Genomic DNA, 23914 nt, shown 5'->3' with positions numbered 1-23914 from the left:
AAATAGATAAATAATTGACGACTCCTCCAGCACTAGAGGGTTCAGGCCAAAAATAGGTACTCGAGGTAGATCTAGCAGTATCACAGTCATACTACAAAGAGGAGCAGCCTAGTGCAAGCCAAAGTTAAGAGAGCAGATTCTCAATGCTATGGCAGGCCTCACCTTTCCCTGCACTGTGCTGAAAGTTGGACAAGCTAGTTCAAAGAGTGAGACCACTAACCCTGTCAATGTGATTGCAGCTATGAAGCAATATAAAAAAGGAATGGGAAGAGACAATGTGGGTTTTTTTTTCTCCCCCACACAGAGCTTATATTTTCTGGATGGAGTGCCTCAGCTGTTCCTCTTCTGTGAGCCTCATCTGACCTCCTGGGATGTATTTGTCTGATTTCTCAATGAAGGTTATTTGCCCCTGGATAGGGATGATTCAGGGCTGGAGGAAATACTAAACTGACAACGGGAGCTGGGAGAATCCTTGCCAGCCTTTGTGTGTGTTCAACTGCTGAGTCAGTTTGAGAGGCTCACGTATCCCCAAACCTGCCCCCACATATCCATGCAAATGACCATCAAAAAGGGAATCTTAATTTGGCTACATCCCAAATTTCACATTTCTTGGCTGAGCTAGACCAGTTTTCCCATATGGCCTCAACTTCCATGCCTTCATGGCGTACTGACAGTCAGGCAAAGCAGTTGCTTCTCTAAACATCCCGGAGTTGTTGTGGAAGTGGGAGTAGATGAGAGTCAGATACAAGCCAGAGGAACAGCAAACAGGCATGCTCGGGTCTGGACCTTTGACCTTCAGATTTCCCTTGTACTCATTAGAGACTGGGAGCCAGATCCTTAGCACTACTAAGTTCCTTTTGTGCCATTCCCCTAAACATTAAATGGGTAGCTGAGGATACCACCAGCATGAGGAAATCCTGGCTGACATAAAGCCTGCTCTACACCAGCCCCTCCTGGCCCTCCCAGCCTGCTTCAGGGGGCATGTGATGGACAGTCAGGGTGCAATCTGACCATCCTCACTGGCAAACACTGCCCTTTCGTGGGACAACCATGTCAGGACAAATTAGCATAGACTGTACCAGGGATGGTTGGGCCCTCACTAGCTTTGCCTCTCTCCTCCCCTCAGCTCGCTGTAGCAGAGGATTGAGCCATGGGAGAAGGAGAGTGGAAAGAGTGAGAAACTACAAAAAGAAAAGGAGTACTTGTGGCACCTTAGAGACTAACGAATTTATTTGAGCATACGCTTTCGTGAGCTACAGCTCACTTCATCGGATGCTCACGAAAGCTTATGCTCAAATAAATTTGTTAGTCTCTAAGGTGCCACAAGTACTCCTTTTCTTTTTGCGAATACAGACTAACACGGCTGCTACTCTGAAACCTGAGAAACTACAGTGATGTTATGTGATCTGCCAATGCTGGGCAGGAAGAGTCCCTCCATTCTGTCGAGCAAAGGGACCTCAGCTCTGTCTGGCTCTTGTGCAAATGGTAAGGGGAGTTTGCAAATTCTCCCAAGCATAGCTATTTAAGGGCCTAAGATAGTTGTGTCTAAATCGTGCAAGCTTATCGTCTGTCCCGACGATCTTCCAAAGCATTCTTGGTATAGTTAAATTAGCCACTCAGACAAACACAGTGAATCCTTCCTGAATTAAGCTTAGCAAAAAAGAAAGAAAAACAACTCTGCACCCACTAAGTATTTACAAAGGCTAATAATTTGGTCAAATCAAAAGCAATTTCCTCAAGAACAATGAAAGGCACTGCTTCTCAAAGAAGGTTATTTTCATGCCAGATTTCACTTTTCAAACCCCCAACATTTTGACTGCACAGCTGACCAAACAAAGTTGCAGGATTTCTTTTATTTTGGGAAACATCTATTTCCGCCTCCCACCTAATGCTCTAAAAACAGTGGAAATATTATGAATTAAGTTTTTGGTTTTTTTAAATAATACTTTTAGGCAGAGATAAACCCTGGAATATTTCAAGCCCAAATGGTGGAAGTTTAATAACAATTATGAGCAACTGAAAACAGATTAGCATAGAAACTATTATGCAACCTCAGCTGTAGAAGCTGCTGCTTCAGCTGCTATAATTAGCCAAAAGACATATTAAAATTTGTGATACTTAATCCAGTTCGTATTTCATTTGACTTATTTAAGAACCAACCACTCTCATCTAAATTTTAGTATCTTGGGAGTTAGGGCAGAAAATAAAACTTGAGCAGATGGCTTGAGAATGACAAAATAAATGAGAGCCTACTGCTGTTAGAGGCTACATGGATGGAAAATTATGACTGCCAGGTTGGCTGAGCTTCAAACGTATCCTACAAACAGTGCAACTGGCTCAGGAAGGACTGGACAAGAGAGAAGAGGGGGTGTAAGTCACTGAAAAGCTAATAACATCCATCCATAGCTGGCTGACTCTGTGTTGGGCTCTCACACAGGCTCATCTAACAAAGACAACACAAACATCAAAGTTATGACCAGATAATCTCTCTGTAAAGCAAAGTTAAGTATACAAGAGGGAACAATAATAAATATCAACAAATACGCTGTGAAGCTCATTCAAAGCTAAAGTAAGGCTGCATATGCAGAGGGGGTGCTGCTGCATTCAGGAACAGGACAGGAGTACAAAGTAGCATGAAAGTGTTTGTGCTAGCAACGTGGAGGGTGCTCTACACTTGGTAGCTCTTGGTGGGGAAGACAAAAAACTATTACCTGCAAAATGAAATCTGTTCTTAACATGTCGGTAACAGGCCCAGACTTTGTGTCTATTTAAATGTAAAAAATCATGGAAGCAGTGTGGATAGAGAGGGAAGAGTGGGGAAGGTTAGGACATGCCCATTAAAACTCCTGGATGGGTTCCCTCCACGGTTTCTGAGTGGCTACTTTATTCTACCCCTTGGGAGTGGTGCAGAGTTGTGGGGGAAGAACTCTAGGATGTGTCTCTATTAGTTAATCTCCTTCAGGTCTCTAACCACAGAGACCCCACCGAGAGCACAGATCCCACCAACCCATGATAGCCATGGAAATATGGCTAGAGTGATGCGGAACAGTGTGAGCATATTGGGACTACATTCCAGGTAAGGGTGGAGGGAGAAGCCTGAGGGGAAAGGAGAACCAATGGGTAGGAGTAAACTTGAGGGGAGAATAGAGGAGCCTGGGGAGAGGGAAAAATGGCAGAAATCCAAATGGTGAGGGGGCAATGTGGGGAGCCAGAGAGAGTAGGGGAACATGGCTTTGGGAAACCTGACTAGGGAGAAATTTGAAGAACCAGAGCAGAAGATTTTTTAGTTTGCCATGATATATGAAGCAGCACTATGCAAAGAACGATCTATAACAGCTATGGCAATTTCCTGCCATATCCTTTGGAGACCTTATTGAATTAAGTTTTAGTAGCGTGGGGGTCCATTGTATTAAATGAATGGTTTATGTATTGTTGCAGCAGGGATTGTATGTCACCTCTCAAAGGGTAAATGTGACAGTTGTGAGACCTGGGGGTTCAAAAGATTATATTGAATAATGTGCCAGACAAGAACGAACTTTCAGAACAAAAAGCATGAAGTGAATTTCTTTGGGAATATCTAGGGGGAGGTGAATGCAAATCCCCCATCTCTAGTTATGCAAAAACCCCGCCTTTTGAATCTACATTCTGAAAACTGGGCCACTGTCTGCTGATCACCCGGTACATAAGGCCAAGATCAGAGGCCCATGCTGTATAAAGGAATGTCTAAACTATTCCTGGATGTTCTGGTTCTGAATCTGAGGCAATTACCACCTTGTAACCACAGGGAAAATCCAGTTGTGGATTTTAAAGGATTGACACCTAATAGAGCCTGAGGTTGGAGTTGGAGTGATAGCTGTCAAGCTTTTTAGCATTTGTGTAGGTTTTATTTTTTATTGTTTTCAAATGTTTTCTTTGTAATGTTTTCATCTTAAGAATTAACATAAGAACAGCCCTACTGGATCAGACTAAAGGTCCATCCAGCCCAGTATCCTGTCTACTGACAGTGGCCAATGCCAGGTGCCCCAGAGGAAATTAACAGAACAGGTAATCATCAAGTGATCAATCCCGTCACCCATTCCCAGCTTCTGGCAAACAGAGACTAGGGACACCATCCCTGCCCATCCTGGCTAATAGCTATTGATGGACCTATCCTCCATGAATTTATCTAGTTCTTTTTTCAACCCTGTTATGGTCTTGGCCTTCACAAAATCCTCTGGCAAAGAGTTCCACAGGTTGACTACATGTTGTGTGAAAAAATACTTCCTTTTGTTTTAAACCTGCTGGCGATTTATTTCATTTGGTGGCCCCTAGTTCTTGTGTTATGAGAAGGAGTAAATAACACTTTCTTATTTACTTTCTCCACACCAGTCATGATTTGATAGACCTCTATCATATTCCCCCTTAGCTGTCTCTTATTAATCTCTCCTCATACGGAAACCGTTCCATATCCCTAATAATTTTTATTGCCCTTTTCTAAACCTTTTCCAAGTCCAATATATTTTTTTTGAGATGGGGCGACCACATCTGCATGCAGTATTCAAGATGTCGGCATACTATGGATTTATATAGAGGCAATATGATATTTTCTGTCTTATTATCTATCCCTTTTTTATGATTTCCAACATTCTGTTTGCTTTTTTGACTGCCATTGCACATTGAGTGGATGTTTTCAGAGAACTGTCCACAATGACTCCAAGATCTCTTTCTTGAGTGGCCACAGCAAATTTAGACCCCATAATTTTATATATATAGTTGGGATTATGTTTTCCAATGTGCATTACTTTGCATTTATCAACACTGAATTTCATCTGCCATTTTGTTGCCAAGTCACCCAGTTCTGAGAGATCCTTTTGTAGCTCTTTGCCGTCTGCCTGAGACTTAACTATCTTGAGTAGTTTTGTATCATCTGCAAATTTTGCCATCTCACTCTTTATCCCTTTTTCCAGATCATTTATGAATATGTTGAATAGGACTGGGCCCAGTACAGACCCCTGGGGGACACCACTATTTACCTCTCTCCATTCTGAAAACTGACCATTTATTCCTACCCTTTGTTTCCTATTTTTTAACCAGTTACCAATCCATGAGAGAACCTTCCCTCTTATCCCATGGCTGCTTACTTTGCTTAAGAGCCTTTGGTGAGAGACTTTGTCAAAGGCTTTCTGAAAATATAAATACACTATATCCACTGAATCCCTCTTGTCCACATGCTTGTTGACCACCTCAGATAATTCTAGTAAATTGGTGAGGGATGATTTCCCTTTACAAAAACCATGCTGACTATTCCCCAACAAATTATGTTCATCCATGTATCTGACAATTTTGTTCTTTATTATAGTTTCAACTATAGTTTGCCCAGTACTGAAGTCAGGTTTACTGGCCTGTAATTGCTGGGGTCACCTCTGGAACCCTTTTTAAAAATTGGTGTCACATTAGCTATCCTCCAGTCATTTGGTACAAAAGCTGATTTAAACGCTAGGTTACAGACTACAGTTAGTAGTTCTGCAATTTCACATTTGAGTTCCTTCAGAACTCTTGGGTGAATACCATCTGGTCCTGGAGACTTATTACTGTTTAGTTTATCAATTTGTTCCAAAACCTCCTCTAATGACACCTCAATCAGGTACAGTTCTTCAGATTTGTCACCTAAGAAGAATGGCTCAGGTTTGTGAATCTCCCTCACATCCTCAGCCATGAAGACCGATGCAAAGAATTCATTTAGTTTCTCCGCAATGGCCTTATCGTCCTTGACTGCTCCTTTAGCATCTCAATTACTCCAGTGGCCCCACTGGTTGTTTAGCAGGCTTCCTGCTTCTGAAGTACTTAAAATTTTTTTTGCTATTACTTTTTGAGTCTTTGGCTAACTGGTCTTCAGATTCTTTTTTGGCCTTCCTAATTATATTTTACACTTCATTTATCATTAACGTGCATACTTATAAAGAGCTGTGTGGTAACTTCTAGCTGGGGACCATTACAATGTTCATAGCCTTTGACGAGAATGCAAAGTGCAGATGCTGGCCTGTATAGGCAGTCTGGCTTACCAGGAATATCACACTGTAGGCAGGGAACTGTGCAGCCTGGAAAAACCTTGATTATGAGGGAGAGGCACAGGTCTCTGTCCAGGAAAGGTGATGGCTGAGGAGTCGGTAGCCTAGAGTGGGTGCACTTGGTGGATCATGAAGGGGGGAAATACAGGGGCAGTTACTCTATACTGTGACAATATCACCAAGACTGACTTCGGAGTCCAATGTGATCCATTTAGCAACTAGAGATGGGTTGAACAAGTTTGGTTAAAATAAGAAATATCCCAAACCTGAACCATTATCCATCCCTCAAATAGAAACACAATCATTTTTTGTTTTTTTAAGGTTTGGAAAAGTTCAATAGTCTTTAGTGCATGTTTCACAGTAATTAAAAAATAAATAAGGATCAAACTAGCTTACTCCTGACAGTGAGCCAGGTGATGATGTGTGATAATTTGTTTTTCTTAGAATTTTTTTTAGAAAGAGCATTTATAAAATTCCAAATATAGATTTGCTGCTCTGCATGTACAGTAAGCGGAACATTTGGTTGCACTGTGGTCATCTCAGTGCTATTAACCTGCAGTCTCATGATTCATTATTTATAACAGCACTCACTCTGTGAGGTATCAGATCACAGTCCTCATAAAAAGCAAAAGTTTGAAGTTATGAAAGTTTTGATCATTTTGTGGGAGGGGCTGGGGAAGGGGTGGGAGAAAGGGAGTGGAACCAGGAAGGGGAACTACGTCATCCTAATGGGTAGGGTGATCAGATTTTCTGGACCTCAGTCTAGGGCAAGCAGCCCAGGAGGTTGCCAACTCTACCAGGTCTAGAGATGACTAAAAGTTCTTATGGAGGAATGCAGGTTTGTCAAATGACAATGCTGAGCCCTGGGATATATTAAAAAGGGTGATCAGGTGTCTAGTTTTCGACCAGAACACCCAGACAAAAGGGGACCCTGGCGGCTCCGGTCAGCACCACAGACTGGGCCGTTAGAAGTCCGGTCGGCAGTGCTGCGTCCCTAAGGCTAGCTGTCCTGGGGCACTGTGCTGCGCCCCAGAAGCAGCCAGCGGGTCTGGCTCCTAGGTGGGAGGGCACCCACAGGGCTCTGCACGCTGCCTCCACCCCGAGCACCAGCTTCCCAGCCAATGGGAGCTGGGGGGGGCAGTGCCTGCGGGCGAGAGCGGTGCATGGAGCCTCCTGCACCCCCCCCACCTAGGACATGGACCTGCTGGCTGCTTCCAAGGAGTGCACAGTGCCATGCCGCTGCTAGGAGAGGCAGGCAGCTTACCTTAGCCCCATTGCGCCACTGACTGGGAGCCGCCCGAGGTAAGCCGACGCCCCAACCCCCTCCCCCAGCCCCACCCAAAATCTTGCGCTCCCTCCTGCAACCCAAACCCCTCATCCCTGGTCCCATCCCAGACACAGCACCCCCAGGCCACTGCCCTCACCCCCCCATACCCCAACTCCACAGCCTCCTCCCGCACTCAGAATCCCTCGGCCCCACCCCCACCCTGGAGCCCCCCCTGCATCCTGAACCCCTCATTTCTGGCTCCACCCCAGAGCCTGCACCCCCAGTTAGAGCCCTCACCCCCTCTCATACCCCAACCCCCTGCCCCAGCCCAGTGAAAGTCAGTGAAGGTGGGGGGGAGAGCGAGCCACCGAGGGAGGGGGAATGTAGAGAGTGGGAGGCGGGGGTAGGGTGTTTGATTTTGTGTGATTAGAAAGTTGGCAACCCTAGATATACATGATTGTTACAGCCTTCTGTGGACCTATAAATGTTGGCACAGCAAGTTAGGGTGACCAGATATCCCAATTTTATAGGGACAGTCCCAATTCTGGGGTCTTTTTCTTGTATAGGCTCCTATTACCCTCCCACCCATCCCGATTTTTCACACTTTCTGTCTGGTCACCCTACAGCAAGTTAGCATCTGGGCATATGTGCACCATTAATCTCAGCTAGTGAGATTCAGACTGCTTAAGTGTTAATCATTATTTCAAATCCTTACTTAGACTGTAAGATCTTTGGGGCAGGGATCATCCTTTTGTTATGTGTTTGTATAGTGGCTAGCACAATGGGACTGGGTACTCTCAATGCTACCATAATATAAATAATAGTATCTCGCCTTCCAATGGCTGGCCTGAAGACAGGATGTGAGCCTGTACCAGGCTAGATTCACTCCAGGTCTGTAACTGTAATGGCTTCTGTGGGACTGTCAGCAGCTCTGAAATGTCATTAAGCTGCTTACCTTGGTGAACCTAAACACCAACTGCCTCCTCAGTGGGGGAATATGACTTGGAACACAGCCTCTCCTGCTTATGTCAGTGGATGCAATTTACCCCACAATGTGCTTGAGGGGAGGGAGACAGGTGTGAATGAAAGTTTGTTATCTACAGCTAGCAGTAGATTGTTGTGTTTTGGGGAGCTGGTGGTTCAAAACAGTGCCGCTCCCACTTACCATGGAAATATATTATAAAGTGTGAGCCAAATATCACCGCTGTTCCCCTTCATAAAACAAAAAGAAAGATGCAGACAGACAGACCTGGTATGGCAACTGGCATTGTAGCTGTACACTCAAGCTCTCCTCACTCTGTGGGTCGATCCACTTAAATCACCACAGCAAAGTCACTAACCTGTCTTTAGTACACTAAAAGGCAGCATGTGTCTTGTTAGAAGACAACAGCTGGCTGAGGTACAACATGGTACATTGTGGACAATTACTTCACGTGATAAGATATTCTCCATGTCCTCACTCATCCCCACAAATTGTCTCCTTGGCCAATACATGTATAGAGTTGCATAAGAGCAGATGTTTGTTAATTTGAATGAAGGCAAGTCTCTATGCATTCCCCTATCTATGCTCTCATCAAGACCAAGTCTCCCTCTATGTGGCTGTCTAAGACACCTAGAAAAAGCCTACAGCTCCAGACACACTTATTTTGTGACACCAGTAGCACCAGCAGGACACTTGGGTTTTTTCTTTATAACACCAACTCTATATCACAGGCTAATCTATAAACCATTTGTCACGGTTACAAGGCTAGCTACACCTCTCTTACCTTTCTGATTTCTCTGCACACAGCCCTTCAGGTCTTAGGCCTCATGGCTTTATCTATTCCAGGATGGAATTCCACAATTCTCCTAGACTCAGACCAGGCCCTGAGCTACCATATCCTGAGTATCCACTGTGCTTGCCCAGCAGATCTGGCTGTGATTGAGTACCTGCAGTTCTTCCCTTCAGGTGACTGATCAATGGTGTACAGAGATCAGTTCTTCAAACAAAGTATTGTTTATTTTAACAGTAGGAACGAAGCATTTGGGGTGGGGGGAGGAGGAAGATTTTAAAATAAACAGCCTACACATTTCTGATGGTAACCTAGGCAGGCCTAACCACTTTAGACATCCCATTGGATGCCTGTGTCACTCTGGTTCCCCTGAATAAATCCTCCCTCTGGTGAGAGAGCCTTCCTTTTTAAACTTGCCTCAGTTCTGTGTGGGTCTTTTCCTATCCTGGCATTTTCTCTTAACAGCCCTCAAGTGTTTGTGGTGAAGTGTTTTATCTTGAGACTTGCTTTCCCCCTCCTGCTTCTTTTTCCCTTACAGCCCCCTATTAAACTCAGCCAATATAGTCATACAGTAAACAGCCCAATAGTCAGGTCAACACACCATAGTAATACATTATTACAGAGCAGCTCCAGATCTGTCACATCATCATTCTCTCATCTCCAAAAAGTCTTCATTCCACAGCCTCCTGCTGACTTTTGAATTTACCTATTGAATTTAACTTTGCCAACTGATTGACATATTGCTCATTTGATTTTTTAACTGACTTGCTAAGCCTTCTTTTGTCCTCAGTTTGATCCCTGATTTCAGCTTAGGTCTGTACTTTATCCCAAACTCTGTTTCCTGTCACCTTACAGAAACTGATTGTGACACTATGCCCCATATTCTTCATAGAAATATTGCTATGATATGAATATGGCATAACAAAGATATATTTTATGCAAGATGAATCATGTGAGATATCACTGGCAAGGTTATGATTTACTGAATGTGATTATCCTATTTGTATGCATGTATCACTTCCATATCTGAAGTTAGGAATACTAACTATGTATCAATTACAAAAGTGTTTGCACCTGGGGAATGCCCACCAGACAAAATGCAATCAATCTGGCTGTTTATTCAATGAACTATTAGGGAGAACAATAGGACTTTGAAAATGCTAATCTCCCATCTTCCTGGGATGCTTCTTTGACATTGCAGGGTCATGTGATCATGTCACCTAGTACTGGACCCCATCTTGTACTGCTTGTATTTTTCCACTAGTAGGGTAGGGATCAAATTGAGAAACAAAGGATTTCCATCATATGTAAATCCTGAATGAGTTAATCAGGGTCGGTTCTTCACTGAATCCCTGTCCAGGATGACTGCTGAAAACACCTAAGACTGATCTGGGGAAGAAAGAACTGGACCCAGGCTGGAAAAGGTGTCTGGCCTGTGAAAGGAATACCTGGAGTTCTAAACTGCAAGCAAGAGCAGTTTGTCTTCAAGAAACTCTACAACCTGCTTTAAACAACATTTAGGGTGAGAAATTACTACTTGTAACCAGTTTCTTTAGTGTCTTAAACTTAGTTTGTGCGTTTGTTTTATTTGCTCAGTAATCTGCTTTGATCTGTTCTCTAGCCCTTATAATCACTTAAAATGTATTCTTTGTAGTTAATGAACTTGTTTTGTTTTCTCTAAACCAATTTGTGCAATTCATAACTGGAGGGCAAAAAGCTGTGCCTATCTTCCTCCACATGAGTTTACACTATACGGTTCCCTGTGCAGCACAAGACAATACCATTTTGGGTTTGCACCACGGGGGGTGGGGGATGCACTTGAATCCTGGGCAATCCCCTAGCTCAGAGGTTCTCAATCTTTTATTTTCTGAGGCCCCCCAAACATTCAATACAAACTCCATGGCTCACCTGTGCCACAGCAACTGTTTTTCTGCATATAAAAGCTGGGGCTGGCATTAAGGGATAGCAAAAAAAGCAGGGCAGTTGCTTGGGCCCCCACATCACAGGAAGCACTGCAAAGTTAAGCTGCTCAGGCTTCAGCTTCAGCCTTGGTTGGTGGAGCTCAGTATCCTTGGCTGCAGTCTCTTGCAGCGGGGCTTTGGCTTTCTGCCCTGGGCCCTAGAGAGGCTAATGCCTGCCATGCTTGGTGGGCCCCCTGAAACCTGCCCATGGGGCCCCAGACACCTGGTTGAGAACCACTGTCCTAGCTGATTCTTCCCATGCAGAGCTGATTTCAGTGTCTGTGTCTTTCTGCAGCTGGGCGTGTCCCTACCTGTGTGTGTGTTAGAGGAGGCTTGAGGGCCTGGCACAACAGGACAGGGTGAGGGAGCCCAGGCTGATGGGCTCAGTGGGACTCCAGTACATCAGGTTGCACCCTGAAGTGGGGGGGGTAACCTGCTAAACTGATATAGACTTGTTTTGTTCCTATAGTTGCTATTCATCTTCTGAGAACCATGAGCTCTTGCCCTGACAAAAAGAACTTGAAAAATATTATTATTATTATTATTTTATTTATTATTTTGAAGATGTGGGTTTCCTTCTACCCCTACATAATTCTGGGGTCTAAACACCCCAATTTTTTCAACTTGTGCTCCTTATATTGAAAAGGGATGCTTTATTATTAAGTGATTGTTGTAGCTTGTCTCTCTCACCAACAGAAGTTGGTGCAGTAAAAGATATTATCTCACCCAACATATCTCTCTATTATTAAGTGGAACAATTGAACAGAGAGCTATTTGCATTAGTACTCTAGCTAACATCCTGCAAATACATGATATACTGAGTCTTCATTTAAGAACGCAACCCATGGTGGTGCTTTTTTTAATCTCTGCCAATTCATTGCAGGTGCTGATGAAGCTGAGAGGAGGGATTTTGCTGCACTCCATCCCTAGGTTTGCCAATTCTGCGGTACAAAAACCAGGACATCTGGAACAAGGGTGAGCCCATAAAACTGGCCAGCTGCCAGCTGAGCATCCCTACAGATTTCCCAGGACAGCCACCTCCAAAAAGGGACAATCCTCAGAAAACCTGAACAGGTGGCAGCTCTCTCCACACTCTCCTCTCTCCCCCACTGACAGCATCAACATGGTGTGATGTTGCACTCTATATGATTTTATGAAAATATGCTAATGTGTGAATATAATGTAAATGGAATATGCTTCATGCAAAAGGTCTCTTGTAAGGTATCATTACAAATCTTATAATCTACTTATTGTGGTCATCCTATTTGTATAAATGTATCACTCTTGTATCTGAAACTAGAAATATGAAATATAACTCTGAGGTCCTATTGTAATTATGCAAAAGTGTGGGCCATTAATTGTGGTTTGGAATCTTGATGGCTCCTATCACCTAGGACAATTGATTGTAGATGGCTCTGTTTACTTATAAATCTTCTTGTATATGCGTGTGCTGGCAAGTGGGTAATGAAGTCTTACAGAGACATGTGATCATGTCACCTGAAATGGACTCCATCTTTAAGCTGGTGCTTTTCCATTTAGAAGGAGGGGTGGGGGAACCCAGAGAGGGACAAAGGATTCCTGCCTTGTGCAAAAGATATACAAGGGGGTGGAAAAGAACAAAGGGGGCTGCAGTCATGAGAAATCACCTAGCTACCACCAGAGCTGGAACAAGGACTGTACTAGGGGAAAGGATTGGGCCCAGACTAGGAAGGCATCCAGTCTATGAAAGAAGCTTATTGAAACATCTCTGAGGGTAAGATTTTATCTGTATTCAGCTTCTTACTGTATTAGGCTTAGATTTGAGTGTTTTATTTTATTTTGCTTGGTAATTTACTTTGTTCTGTCTGTTATTACTTGGAACCACTTAAATCCTACTTTTTGTATTTAATAAAATTACTTTTTACTTATTAATTAACTCAGAGTATGTATTAATACCTGGGGGAGGAGAGGGAAACAGCTGTGCATATCTCTCTATCTGTGTTATAGAGGGCGAACAATTTATGAGTTTACCCTGTGTAAGCTTTATACAGGGTAAAACTGATTTATTTGGGGTTTGGACCCCATTGAGAGTTGGGTATCTGAGCGCTGGAGACAGGAGCACTTCTTAAGCTGTTTTCAGTTAAGCCTGCAGCTTTTGGTTGTGGGGATGTGGTTCAGACTTGGAACTGTGTTTGCAGCAGGCAAGCATGTTTGGCTCAAACCAGGCGAGGGACTGAAGTCCCAAGCTGGCAAGGAAAACAGGCTCAGAGGTAGTTTAGGCACACCAGGTGGCAATCCCAAAGGGGTTTCTGTGATCCAACCCATCACACATGGGGCACAGATGATGCCAATTCTTATGAGCAGGACCAGTGTTTGAATCACCACCATCACCTTACTACTCCCCCGGCATCAGTCCCACCATTTCATACTACATCTATATTTTGTGTGTTTGTAGCAGAAAGTAGGACTTTTAAATGGGAGCTCTTAGTGTAAGATTTCCTTGGAGCAAAGGGTGAGTCCACTGTTCCTTCTCCTCGCCAACCACAAAATATTTTGGTGTCCATCAGTCTGCAATACCTACTTCTCCATCATCCTCACTCAGAATCACTGTTTCAATGTCAAGGAATCCATTGTTTTATAATCACCATCAGCAACAGCAACAGCATTCTCTGTGGGGACTTGTACCCTGACCCTGTAGTACCTAATCAGTGCTCAGCCACAATTAGGTTTGATAAATTAAAGGTAAGTGTGGGAAGAAATCCCTGAAGCTTGCAGGTAAAGCTGCCAGGTAAGGAGATGACCAGTGCTGAAGAAGCTATAGAGCCACTGCTGGCACACAGAGATGGTACCTTAATAACAGCACATTTTGTTCTAAGCTGCATCTCCTATGCCGCAGATACTCATCATGCTCTGGTGAATGTCTGATAATGAAACAAGCATAGATATATGATACAACACATTATGAAGCTGAATAATAAATAATAAATCAGTTTGCTGGCAATAACTGAAGTATTTCCAGAAGATAGTAATACCAGGATGTGGGGAATGGATTGTAGGTTTTTCACCATTAAAATGAAGAGGTACTTATGTCAGGACAACTAAGTTTCCAAACTAGTTATGAAATGTAATAAACATACTATTTAAGGCCAAAGTCAGAGATACAGAGGCAAGGATGAGGAGAAAATAGTTCTTTTTCCTGAATTTTTCTACATGGGTGAAATAATTCAGCAGAAACGTAGCTTCTCAGGCCATACCTACACTTGTAAGTTACAGTGTTAAAACACGGTATGTAACACTTAAAGCAATATAAGGTGAAACGCTTGGTATAGACAATGCCTGTTGTGCTCCAAACCCATAGGACTAACCACAACCAGATAACTACATGATAGTCCTTGTCACATTTAACATTGTGTAAGCTACCATATTAGTTAACACATGTTCTAATATGGTGTAGCCAGACCCCCCATCCTCCACTGAGCTGGGCTGACCTTGATAGTGGAAAAGTTTGGGACATAGGAAAAGTACTATGTAGTTTCCTGAATATTGTCTATCCCAACAAACAGCACTCAAGCTTTACATTCCACCTGGACAGTCTTGGGGATACGCAGCTTGAGCAAAAGAAAATGTAAAACAGTTTTTCTCCCCCACCATCTCTGGGAGTTCAGATAAAAATCCTGGTGATATGCAGACAGAGTTGGACAAAAACTAATTTTGAGCAGTCTTCAGTTTAAATATCACTAGTTACTGATAATCTTGCTTGATTCGAACACCTCCTTTTGTTCACGGACCACCATTGTTTTTTTTTTGTCACAGTAAGTGAAGTCCTGTACACTTTTTAAATGGTTCTGAGTTGAGTTAATATCCTCCTCAAATATTTGGCTTCTGACAAAATCTGTGCTTGGCAGGTCTCATTTAAGACTAATGTTAGCCTCTCATGGGAATTCTCCTCTACACAAAGTGGCACAGCTACCGCTTTTGGATTTCTCGTTTAAGAATTCATTTCAAAATGCAGGACACAGAGGTAGTGGACTTTCTAAAACCTTCATCATGCTATTCCCAGTTAATTTAAGCTAAAATCATACACTGTAGCAGGGTTCTGGATGTTCCTCCCTCTTATGAAGACTCATAGCTTGATTGTCAGAGGTGCAAGCACCCACAGCTCACATTGACTTTAATGACATCTAAGGAAGGACTGAAAACCAGGCTACACTGCATAGTCTTTCAGTGATGTGACCCTTCACTGGCCAAGGGTATGGCAGCCCTTATGATCAGGTTCTATTCTTGAGTCTCTATCATCTTGTTACAAGAGGCTGTGCCAAACAACTGTCAAAAAATATCCAGTGGAGCCACACAAACATGCTTCTTCATGTTAAGATTACAATTTTAGAAGCTGTAAGTGAATATTTATAGTAGGTCTTGGCAAAACTGAAAGGCCATATATGAAAAAAATTCAGAATAAAACATCTGAATTAAAGAAGAATACTTAATGTCTAAAACATTCAGCTTTTCAGATCTGATAGCTCGTATTTACCTTTAAGTCTTTAACTGGAATTCATCAGATGGCCTCAGCAATTACCATACAGTAATACAATAATAAAATATTTTATTCATTAAAATAAGGATTTCAAGAAGTTGTCTCAGACTTACAATACAGGGAAGTGGGATTAATGCATCATACACTGTATTAGCAGCACAAATTGACCTTCAAATGCCAGAAAATAACTAGTGGATATTTCCCTTCTACACGTGAGCTTTCTGTCCTCTACACCAATTCCTCCCACCACGCCCACTATAAAGGGAAGGAGGGGACATGTCACGAGAGTTCCACGGGCAGGACCTGGGATGGAAGAGTGTGTGGTGGAATGAAGCTCCACTATAACTGATTCTCCACTGATATAAAGCCCAGTGGCTTATGTTAGGGCTGCCATAACTTGCACCAAAGCCATGAAGCTCTGAACCAGGAAACCACAATCATCTGCTGCCACCTTCCACTAGTTCTGAGCTGAGATCAGGGTGATTGTGTTAAATTTAAAGAAGACATTAGAGGCTCAATTCTCCACTGCATCCAAGTGCTAGTCAGAAGCAGGGGAGAGAGGGGACTGCTGGGAACCAGTTGCAGATCCCTGATCCTATGCTGCCTGGCCCCTGGATAAATTAAAGCTGCTGATGTCACTGGTACAAGATTCCTAAAATGTAATCTATAGGAGAAAAGACTTGCAGGTAGAGCAAAGTCAGTAGAGCTATACTGGCCAACCCTCCTAGTTTAGCTGCACTTTATACTAATTCCCTGGGCTAAATAAGCTATTCCAACAAAAACCCTTTTATGCCACTATAACTGCATCTACATGAGGGCTTTTACTGAAGTGTGTAAAAAATGCCACCGCTAACCAATATTGCTATGCCAGCAAAAGTTTCTAAGGTCACTTGTCCTAACTGACCCTGCACAAGTAGAAGATCAGCACAGCAGAGCTGCGCTTTGCCATAACCCCTCCAAACCCATCAGATACAAGCCCTACACCAGGGTTTGGAGACCAGCTGCTGTAGGAAGTGGTTTGGCCTCCATCTGCTTTTCAGCACTAAAGACTTCCCCTGCAAAAGGAGAATTCTCTGCTGGCCTTTGCCATCCAGTTTCTGCCCACTTTGCACCATTCGAACAGCAGAAGCTGGATGTAGCAAATTGGAGAGTCCAGCTCTAATTCTCTTCCTTTTTTCATGATGTCTCCTCAGAGATGACAGAAGAACTTGGAAGACAAAGAAACTGTAAATATGTGGTAGCCACACTTTCTGGGAATACTGCAGGGGAAGAGGCAGGAGGAGAAGTTATTGTTTTAACCTCTCCTTCACATTCTGCTTTGCATTAAATGTAACAGAGGCTCTCCAAGCTGCTGCTTGGATTCCATCATGTTTCTTCAAAAACATTCCCATAAGTTACAGTGAATTCTGTCTGTTTTGATTTGATTGAATCTAAGACTGATTCCCTTAATTTAAAATGACTGATTTTGATAAAGATATAGAAGACCAGACCTTGGCCCCCACTGCAGTTATTCGGCACTGATCTGCCCGTGTGAAGCAGCCACAAAACTAGCTTTGCTGGTACAAGAGAATCCTTCGGTGGCATACGGGAGGTTTGGAGGTTTTACACCAGGCCTTCCTTCTCCTACCCAAAGTAGAGAAAATGTTTGGGGTGTTCAGTAGCCAAGTGAGGATGAGACACAGCTGGGGACCTGAGGTGACCCCCCCAGCTGCCGTACAGCTCTGCTCCACGTGTCCAGCTTCCAGGAGATAGTTTAAAGACCGTAACTATATTATATTGTAAAGTTGAGTTATTGTACAACAATGCCAGACATGTAAATTTCATGTTTTGGCCCCGAAGATATGGAATTAGAATATTTTCAGCAATTGATTACTTTTCAATATTATATATTCATCTTCTCCAAATTTTAAAATATTTGTACAATCTTGTTAAAGAATAAGCCATCTATGGCCATGTCTAACTTTATTTTAAGCAGACCTTCAATTGACCTTTTTGACTACCACTGATAAAGAAAGGAAGAAAGAAAGAAAGAAAAAGGAAGAGTTTTGCTATTTTAAAAAAAAATATAAGGGGGAGGAAATCATATATGTCAGTACTTGGCCAGGGCTGCTCAATCATATAAGAAAAGATTTTTTTAAAATCTCTGGTTAATCTCTTTCAATCAAAGATTTAGTACTTTTGCTGGCAAAATTCCAAAGTGGTGTTGGAAACATATATGTATATTTGTTGAGCCTTTTAAAGTAGTGTAGGAGATCTAGCCCCAAGTCTTCCGTTATATAAGGAGAATGTGTGGTTAAATCCTACTGCAGTGGTCTGAACATTTTTTAAGCATGAAGATACTGTGACTTTTTTAAGGAATGCCAAACAAAAGTAATAATGATGTGGCTGATGTTAATTTGAATGGCTGACAACGATGCTTTATCTGATTCCACATTTCCTTGATATGAAAAGTTTGGTTTCTAGAAGAACAATAGCTCCGATATTTACTTTGTTATTTCATCATGAATGGGTTTTAAGAGCAGATATGTACACTGGCAATGTATACGTTTCAAAAGGAAATGTTCATTGATTTGTGGCAGTGTTGCTCTTATTTAGCAATGAAACATTAGATACAAACACAGTACAGACTTTTTTCCTATTTGTCATTTACATATAAAATCAGCAATCTTCACACAAGATATTTAGAGGGTTTCCATTTGACAAAATTACATTAAGTGAATTGTGATCTTAGTTTTCTTTTGTACATGCTTGCAATTTGTCAATGATTTAATAAATAATTAACCACTGGTGTCTAAAATATAAATTAAGCGCTTCAAATACTAAGTTACATCACTGAAAGCCATCTCCTCCTCCTGAGGTTACATAAACATCTCAAGAATATAGCGGTGAAAAAAGCTGGCCAATTGACTTTAATGTTTATAAACTCAAAACAGGTTCAAGGGAACAGCATTCACAGGACTTTCATGTCACTTCTTCAGAGGCTTAGAAGGGAAGTGAGAGGACCAATCTTCTTACGTTTCCTAAACAAATTCAAACAGGGGCTCTTTGCTTTTCCACTTGGAGTGTGTGATATTTTGTACCTGCCCTTATGAACATTTTGATCTGGATCAGTTAGCAAGAATCAAAGAATTTGCTTACTTTGGGGCTACAGCAGCACAATCTGCCTTGCTTTGTAGAGCGCACTCACACATAACTCAGATGCACCTCACTGTGTTTAGGAAAGACATTTCAATCTGTTAGTATTTTTTTAAACAAACCTCAACCCCTCGCCCCCAAATCTCTGCAGTCACCTCAGCTGTGTCATTCTGCTTCTTAGAGAGATGGAAGATGATATTGCTTATTATTTTAAGTAGCAGGGGAAAACAGTGACATGACATCAATGGATATAAACGCAATGGTAACCGTGACAAAATTCTGTCACAAAACAATTACCTTAAAAAATAATGTGGCTCTGAAACACAAGAGCTGAACAACTGCTTGTTATTTCTGGAATTTTATAGCGAGGAAAAAAATACTGAAATCTACATGTAGCAAACAAAAAACAAAGGATCTATGTGCCAGAAATACTGACGACACTACCCTGCATTTCTTAAGTATGTAAAGAGGTGTGATCTTATTTCTGGAGATATGCTATGCTGTTTGATCTAACAATGACAATATACTATTGTTTAAAAGACAATGGAAGATAGTTACTTACGAGTCGCTTGTGCAAAGAATCACATTGAGACAGCACATATACAGAAGAAAACCTATTACTTGGTATACTTGTTTGTCTGTGCGAAATTTTGTTTTTTATTGTCTGGGGACAATTTAGTAGGGTCAGAGTTATTTCCTAACCCATATATTTTTCAAAATAAGCAAGAAATAGTATTAAAAATAGCTTTTCCTGATTGATACATTAACAGTACTCTGGGATGTTCCACTTTAAGGTTTACACCATGGTTTTAATGGATTAAGAACTGTTCCTCCACTCAAAAACTGACTGAAAGACAACAAGGCCAGAAGCAACAATCTATCCATCTGAGATTAGACACTCAGGCACTTAGACACTTTGAAAATATGAGATCAGCTTAATGAAAACAAATGTTTTGTTATGCAGTGCAGGTTTTATTCATACAGCAATGAACTCCCCCATATTAAATGCATCTACAAATACATGGACAGTTGACATTATTCAGACCTGGATACCTCCTGTTTACATTATTCAGGACCTGGCTACCTACTCATCCCTCCTATATTTCAAGAAGTGCAGCACAAGGAGTTGTTGAAGCTCAGTTCTCATGGCACTCTGGAAAATGATTCAACTAAATGGTTTGGTGGATAGGTCCAATTTTTTGCCTCATTGTCTGTGTTCAGACTCCAGCTTTGTATAATATTTTGGAAAAAGTTATCCTTTTCTGTACTGAGCAGAGTAAATATTTTGTCAGTTGTTAAGGATGAGCTAGAGAGTAAGACCCAACGATGTATCCAAATCCAGCAACAAGACTTGGAACCGCTTAAGAACTTTTTCCAGATTGTGACTTGTAATATATTTCAGAAGCCAGCAGAAATACCAACCACTTGAACTACTAAAGAAAGACTGAATGAACCCTTTTAAGAGCAGTGAAAATATATTTTCCACCCAGCTTTTAAAAATTTATTTAAATTAGCAAAGAAAGGGTGGGTGACAAATAGAAAAAGTTTCCTTCCTTAAAGTGCTGTTTTTATGGTATCTTCTCAAGTGAAGAGCAATTTCACCACACTTAAAGAGAGAAGAACCTTACTGAATTAAGCAAAAATTAAAAGATTACTACTTATGTAAGGTTCAAAACCCAAACTATATACATAACAGACTCAGGCATACAAGTAAAATCTCCATCTCGTAAGGAAAGAACAAGTTTTGTTAGGTATTTGAGTATCATAGCTGGTCAGTCAGGTTGTAATTGGCTGTAACTGGCAGCCCTACATGACAAAATATGCTTTTCCGACAGAAAAGAGGCACTTGTGCATTTTTTCTTACCTTTGGAAATATCAAAGAAAATCAAAGAAATTCCTTCCTATCTGATCCTTGGTGCCAAAAGCCCCACTAATAATTATAAGCTAGGGCCAAAGACATTACTGGAAGCTATATTGTGCCTTGCTATTCTACTGGAGTGCAAAAAAGTGAGGGGGAAGTGGTAAGAATCACACTCCTACACAGTAGAGCTAGTCATGAATTTTCAGATGAAACTTCTTTTTTTGAAGGAAAATATCAGTTAGTTGAGACCAAAATTCTTCACAGGAATGCACCAGTTTCAACAAAACTTTCACTGGGAAAGGTTTCTTGAGTCAAGGATGGAATTTCTGTTCAAAACTAAAGAAAGAGAGAGACTCCCTGAGAATAGCTAATAGCTCCAATTTAGACCAGGGACTTGAACCTCAGTCTTCCACGTAAGTGCCCTAGCCACCAGACTACAGGCTATTCTAGGATGGGTCTTTCTTAGTCTCTCCTGTCCTGTTGAAGCTGTTCTATGTATAAACAATTAAATACTCATTAGGCCAGAGCAAGTAAGAGAGACTGACTCTATAGCCCAGTATTTAGGGCACTCCCCTGGTCTGTAGAAAGGACTTGAGGCTGTCTCCCACATCCAAAGAGAGTACCGTAACCACTGGATTTTTGGGTATTCTATGTGTGGGGAGGTTGCCCTCCCTCCTGTGAAAACTTAAAAGTCTCAGGTTCATCTCAACGGGGAACAGGAACATTTTTAGCTGTTTCATGTGACAGGAAGACCATTTCCTACCCAGAAGTATTACACAGAAACAGGGCACAAGCACAGTCCTTGTGCTCTGGGAAGGTCATGGATTTCTCCCTCTGTGATGCGAGTCATTCTTTGCCATGCTCCCTTGCCCGTGCAGCTAGCGAGGTGCACAGTGGGGAGTTTGCTGTAGTTCCTAAGAACAATGTAGCAACAAGTAATGCCTTCTGTGCACTGCCGTGCTGTGAGAGGTATTCTGCCTTGCTGAGTCATAGCTCCAATGGGATAAAATAGGACTTGACACCCTTAAGGTGGGGCTGTGCCATAAAAGGCCACAAGGAAGGAAAGTGGCTTCAGGAATATAAGATCTCAGTTGTGTTGCCACCAAACAGTCATTACAAGTGGTGATCAGTACAACTGAATTCCACTTCAGACATTGTTGATCTGTAAAAGCATAAGCAGAGAAGGAAATGAAAACTGAATATCTAAATATAAAGAGATAATTATGGAGCTCACCACATAATTATGAGAGTATCTTTGTGTTCATTTAAAAGTTATCTGTATTATGAGAGTTGTCCCAGTGTCGCTAGCCCTTTAAGGGGGATTGGACCCAACCTCACCTGTGACAGATCAGCTACTTCTCAGCTGCGACTGATCAGTGAGGGATCAGCTGATTACACAAACTCAGCTGGGAACAGAGCTGCAGGGAGCAGGAAGGTTACTCTAGGTGATCTAGGAGGTGGGAGGAAGAAAGCACTCCAGGAAAGTGTTGGTTCGTATATCTATTGTGGTAGCTGAGGAAATGGCAGACTTAGGCCTGCCCATAGCTAAAGGACCATCCCCTCAATTGTTGGGGAGGAACCACTGAGCTCAGGCCACAAGTGATTATTTGGGACAAAGAAGGAGAAGACAAGGATGGGAGTGAGGCCAAAGGTTACAAATCAGGGAACCGGAAGGGGACACTGAGAAGAGAAGCCCAGACAGCTCCCACTGCTCCAGAAAGGTGTCTAAAGAGTCAGTGGACATGGCCCAGCTGGAGAGCATTCCACACACCACCCCTCGGCTAGTTTCCTCCTGCTGGTGTGTTGGAAGACCATCTTGGCCAGTGCCAGGAAGAGGTTGACAAGGTCTCATGTACTTCATGGGGCCATGGATAAGGTGTACTAGGATAAACAAGTAGGGGAAAGTGCAGTCAGAGCCTCAGTAAGAGTTTCTGAAGGAGCCAGAAGAATCATAGAATCATAGAATCATAGAATATCAGGGTTGGAAGGGACCCCAGAAGGTCATCTTGTCCAACCCCCTGCTCAAAGCAGGACCAAGTCCCAGTTAAATCATCCTAGCCAGGGCTTTGTCAAGCCTGACCTTAAAAACCTCTAAGGAAGGAGATTCTACCACCTCCCTAGTTAACGCATTCCAGTGTTTCACCACCCTCTTAGTGAAAAAGTTTTTCCTAATATCCAATCTAAACCTCCCCCATTGCAACTTGAGACCATTACTCCTCGTTCTGTCATCTGCTAGAGGGGCTGCAGCCTGACTCACCCTATGTAGAAGTGCACCTGGGTCTCCCTTTCATTGCAGAAGTGTTTTTTCTTTTCTTTTTTTCTTTCAGATCATGGAGCAGGTGGATTCCCAGGCAGATAGCCTGTAGCAGGAACGGAGAAGAGCTGCCAGGAGCAAGAAGACTCTGAGAGGAAGCTCCTTGGCTAAGGGAGAAAAGAGCACAGTTTATGATGACACTCAGGCATGTGGTCTGTAGTGTGGAAACCTGTAGGCACCTGCAGAACACCCCAAGTTGTTCATGGTATTGGACAGGGGGGAGTATGATTGATGTGGAATCTGTTACCAGTTTTCAGATGGAAGAAATAAAGCTGAAGCCCTGAAAAAAGAGCCTGAGCCAAACTGTGAGTGATGTCACTGAGGGAACAGGTCAGCAGCCAACAAGGTTCTCCTAAGAATGGTCTTCATCACGAAAACAGATACCCAGGATGCTGTAGGTCAACCATTTGGTGCTGTGATTTGATCAGCAAGGAATTAAATCTCCTAGTACAAGCACATTGTTCAAGAACCAGTCCTTCCTTGTTTGCAGCTGTATTACAGAAAATCTGCTGCCTGTCAGTTTGTAAATCTGGAAAGAGCTTCTTTTTTGTATAAACATAACATGAAACAGGAGGTGATGATGCAGCTGGCATGACAAGAGGCAGCAGCCCTAAGTAGCTGCTGAGGATGTGAAAGATGAAAAGGGTGAGGAAAATGACAGTGAGAGAATGACGTCTCAATGGTAGCCACCTCAGAGGAAATTCCCCCCTCCACGCCTTCTGTCAGCAGCTGCACAAGAAGTCTGAGAAGTGAGTACTTGACAGGTAGTTACATTTAACACTTGATTCTGAAGCCCGAATTCTGAAGTGCAGCTTCAGAATGGAAGACATTGGTGAGCCCTCCATTCCCCTTTGCCATGGACCCTGTTTGCTGAGGGGCAGACACATACAGATCATAAATTTTTTGGGGCAGGGACTATGTTTTTGTTTTGTTTGTTGATCACCTAGCACAATAGGATCCTGGTGCAGGACTGAGACTCCTGCGCACTACTGTAATGCAAATAACAGAAAGGGTTTTAGAGCCAGGAATCAGATATGTAAATAT

At 42.5% G+C, this 23914-nt stretch overlaps 1 protein-coding gene across 2 annotated transcripts in view; it reads right to left on the bottom strand.

The window, feature by feature from the left end:
* Window positions 1–23914, bottom strand: part of AIG1 (androgen induced 1) — a 200121-nt gene that overhangs the window by 48634 nt on the left and 127573 nt on the right. The gene's annotated exons all lie outside the window — the stretch shown is intronic.

The sequence above is a fragment of the Dermochelys coriacea genome, chromosome 3, assembly GCF_009764565.3.
Source record: "Dermochelys coriacea isolate rDerCor1 chromosome 3, rDerCor1.pri.v4, whole genome shotgun sequence".
Classification (NCBI taxonomy): domain Eukaryota; kingdom Metazoa; phylum Chordata; order Testudines; family Dermochelyidae; genus Dermochelys; species Dermochelys coriacea.
The sequence above is the reverse complement of the archived record's forward strand: the minus strand, read 5'-3'. Positions and strand labels throughout refer to the sequence as shown.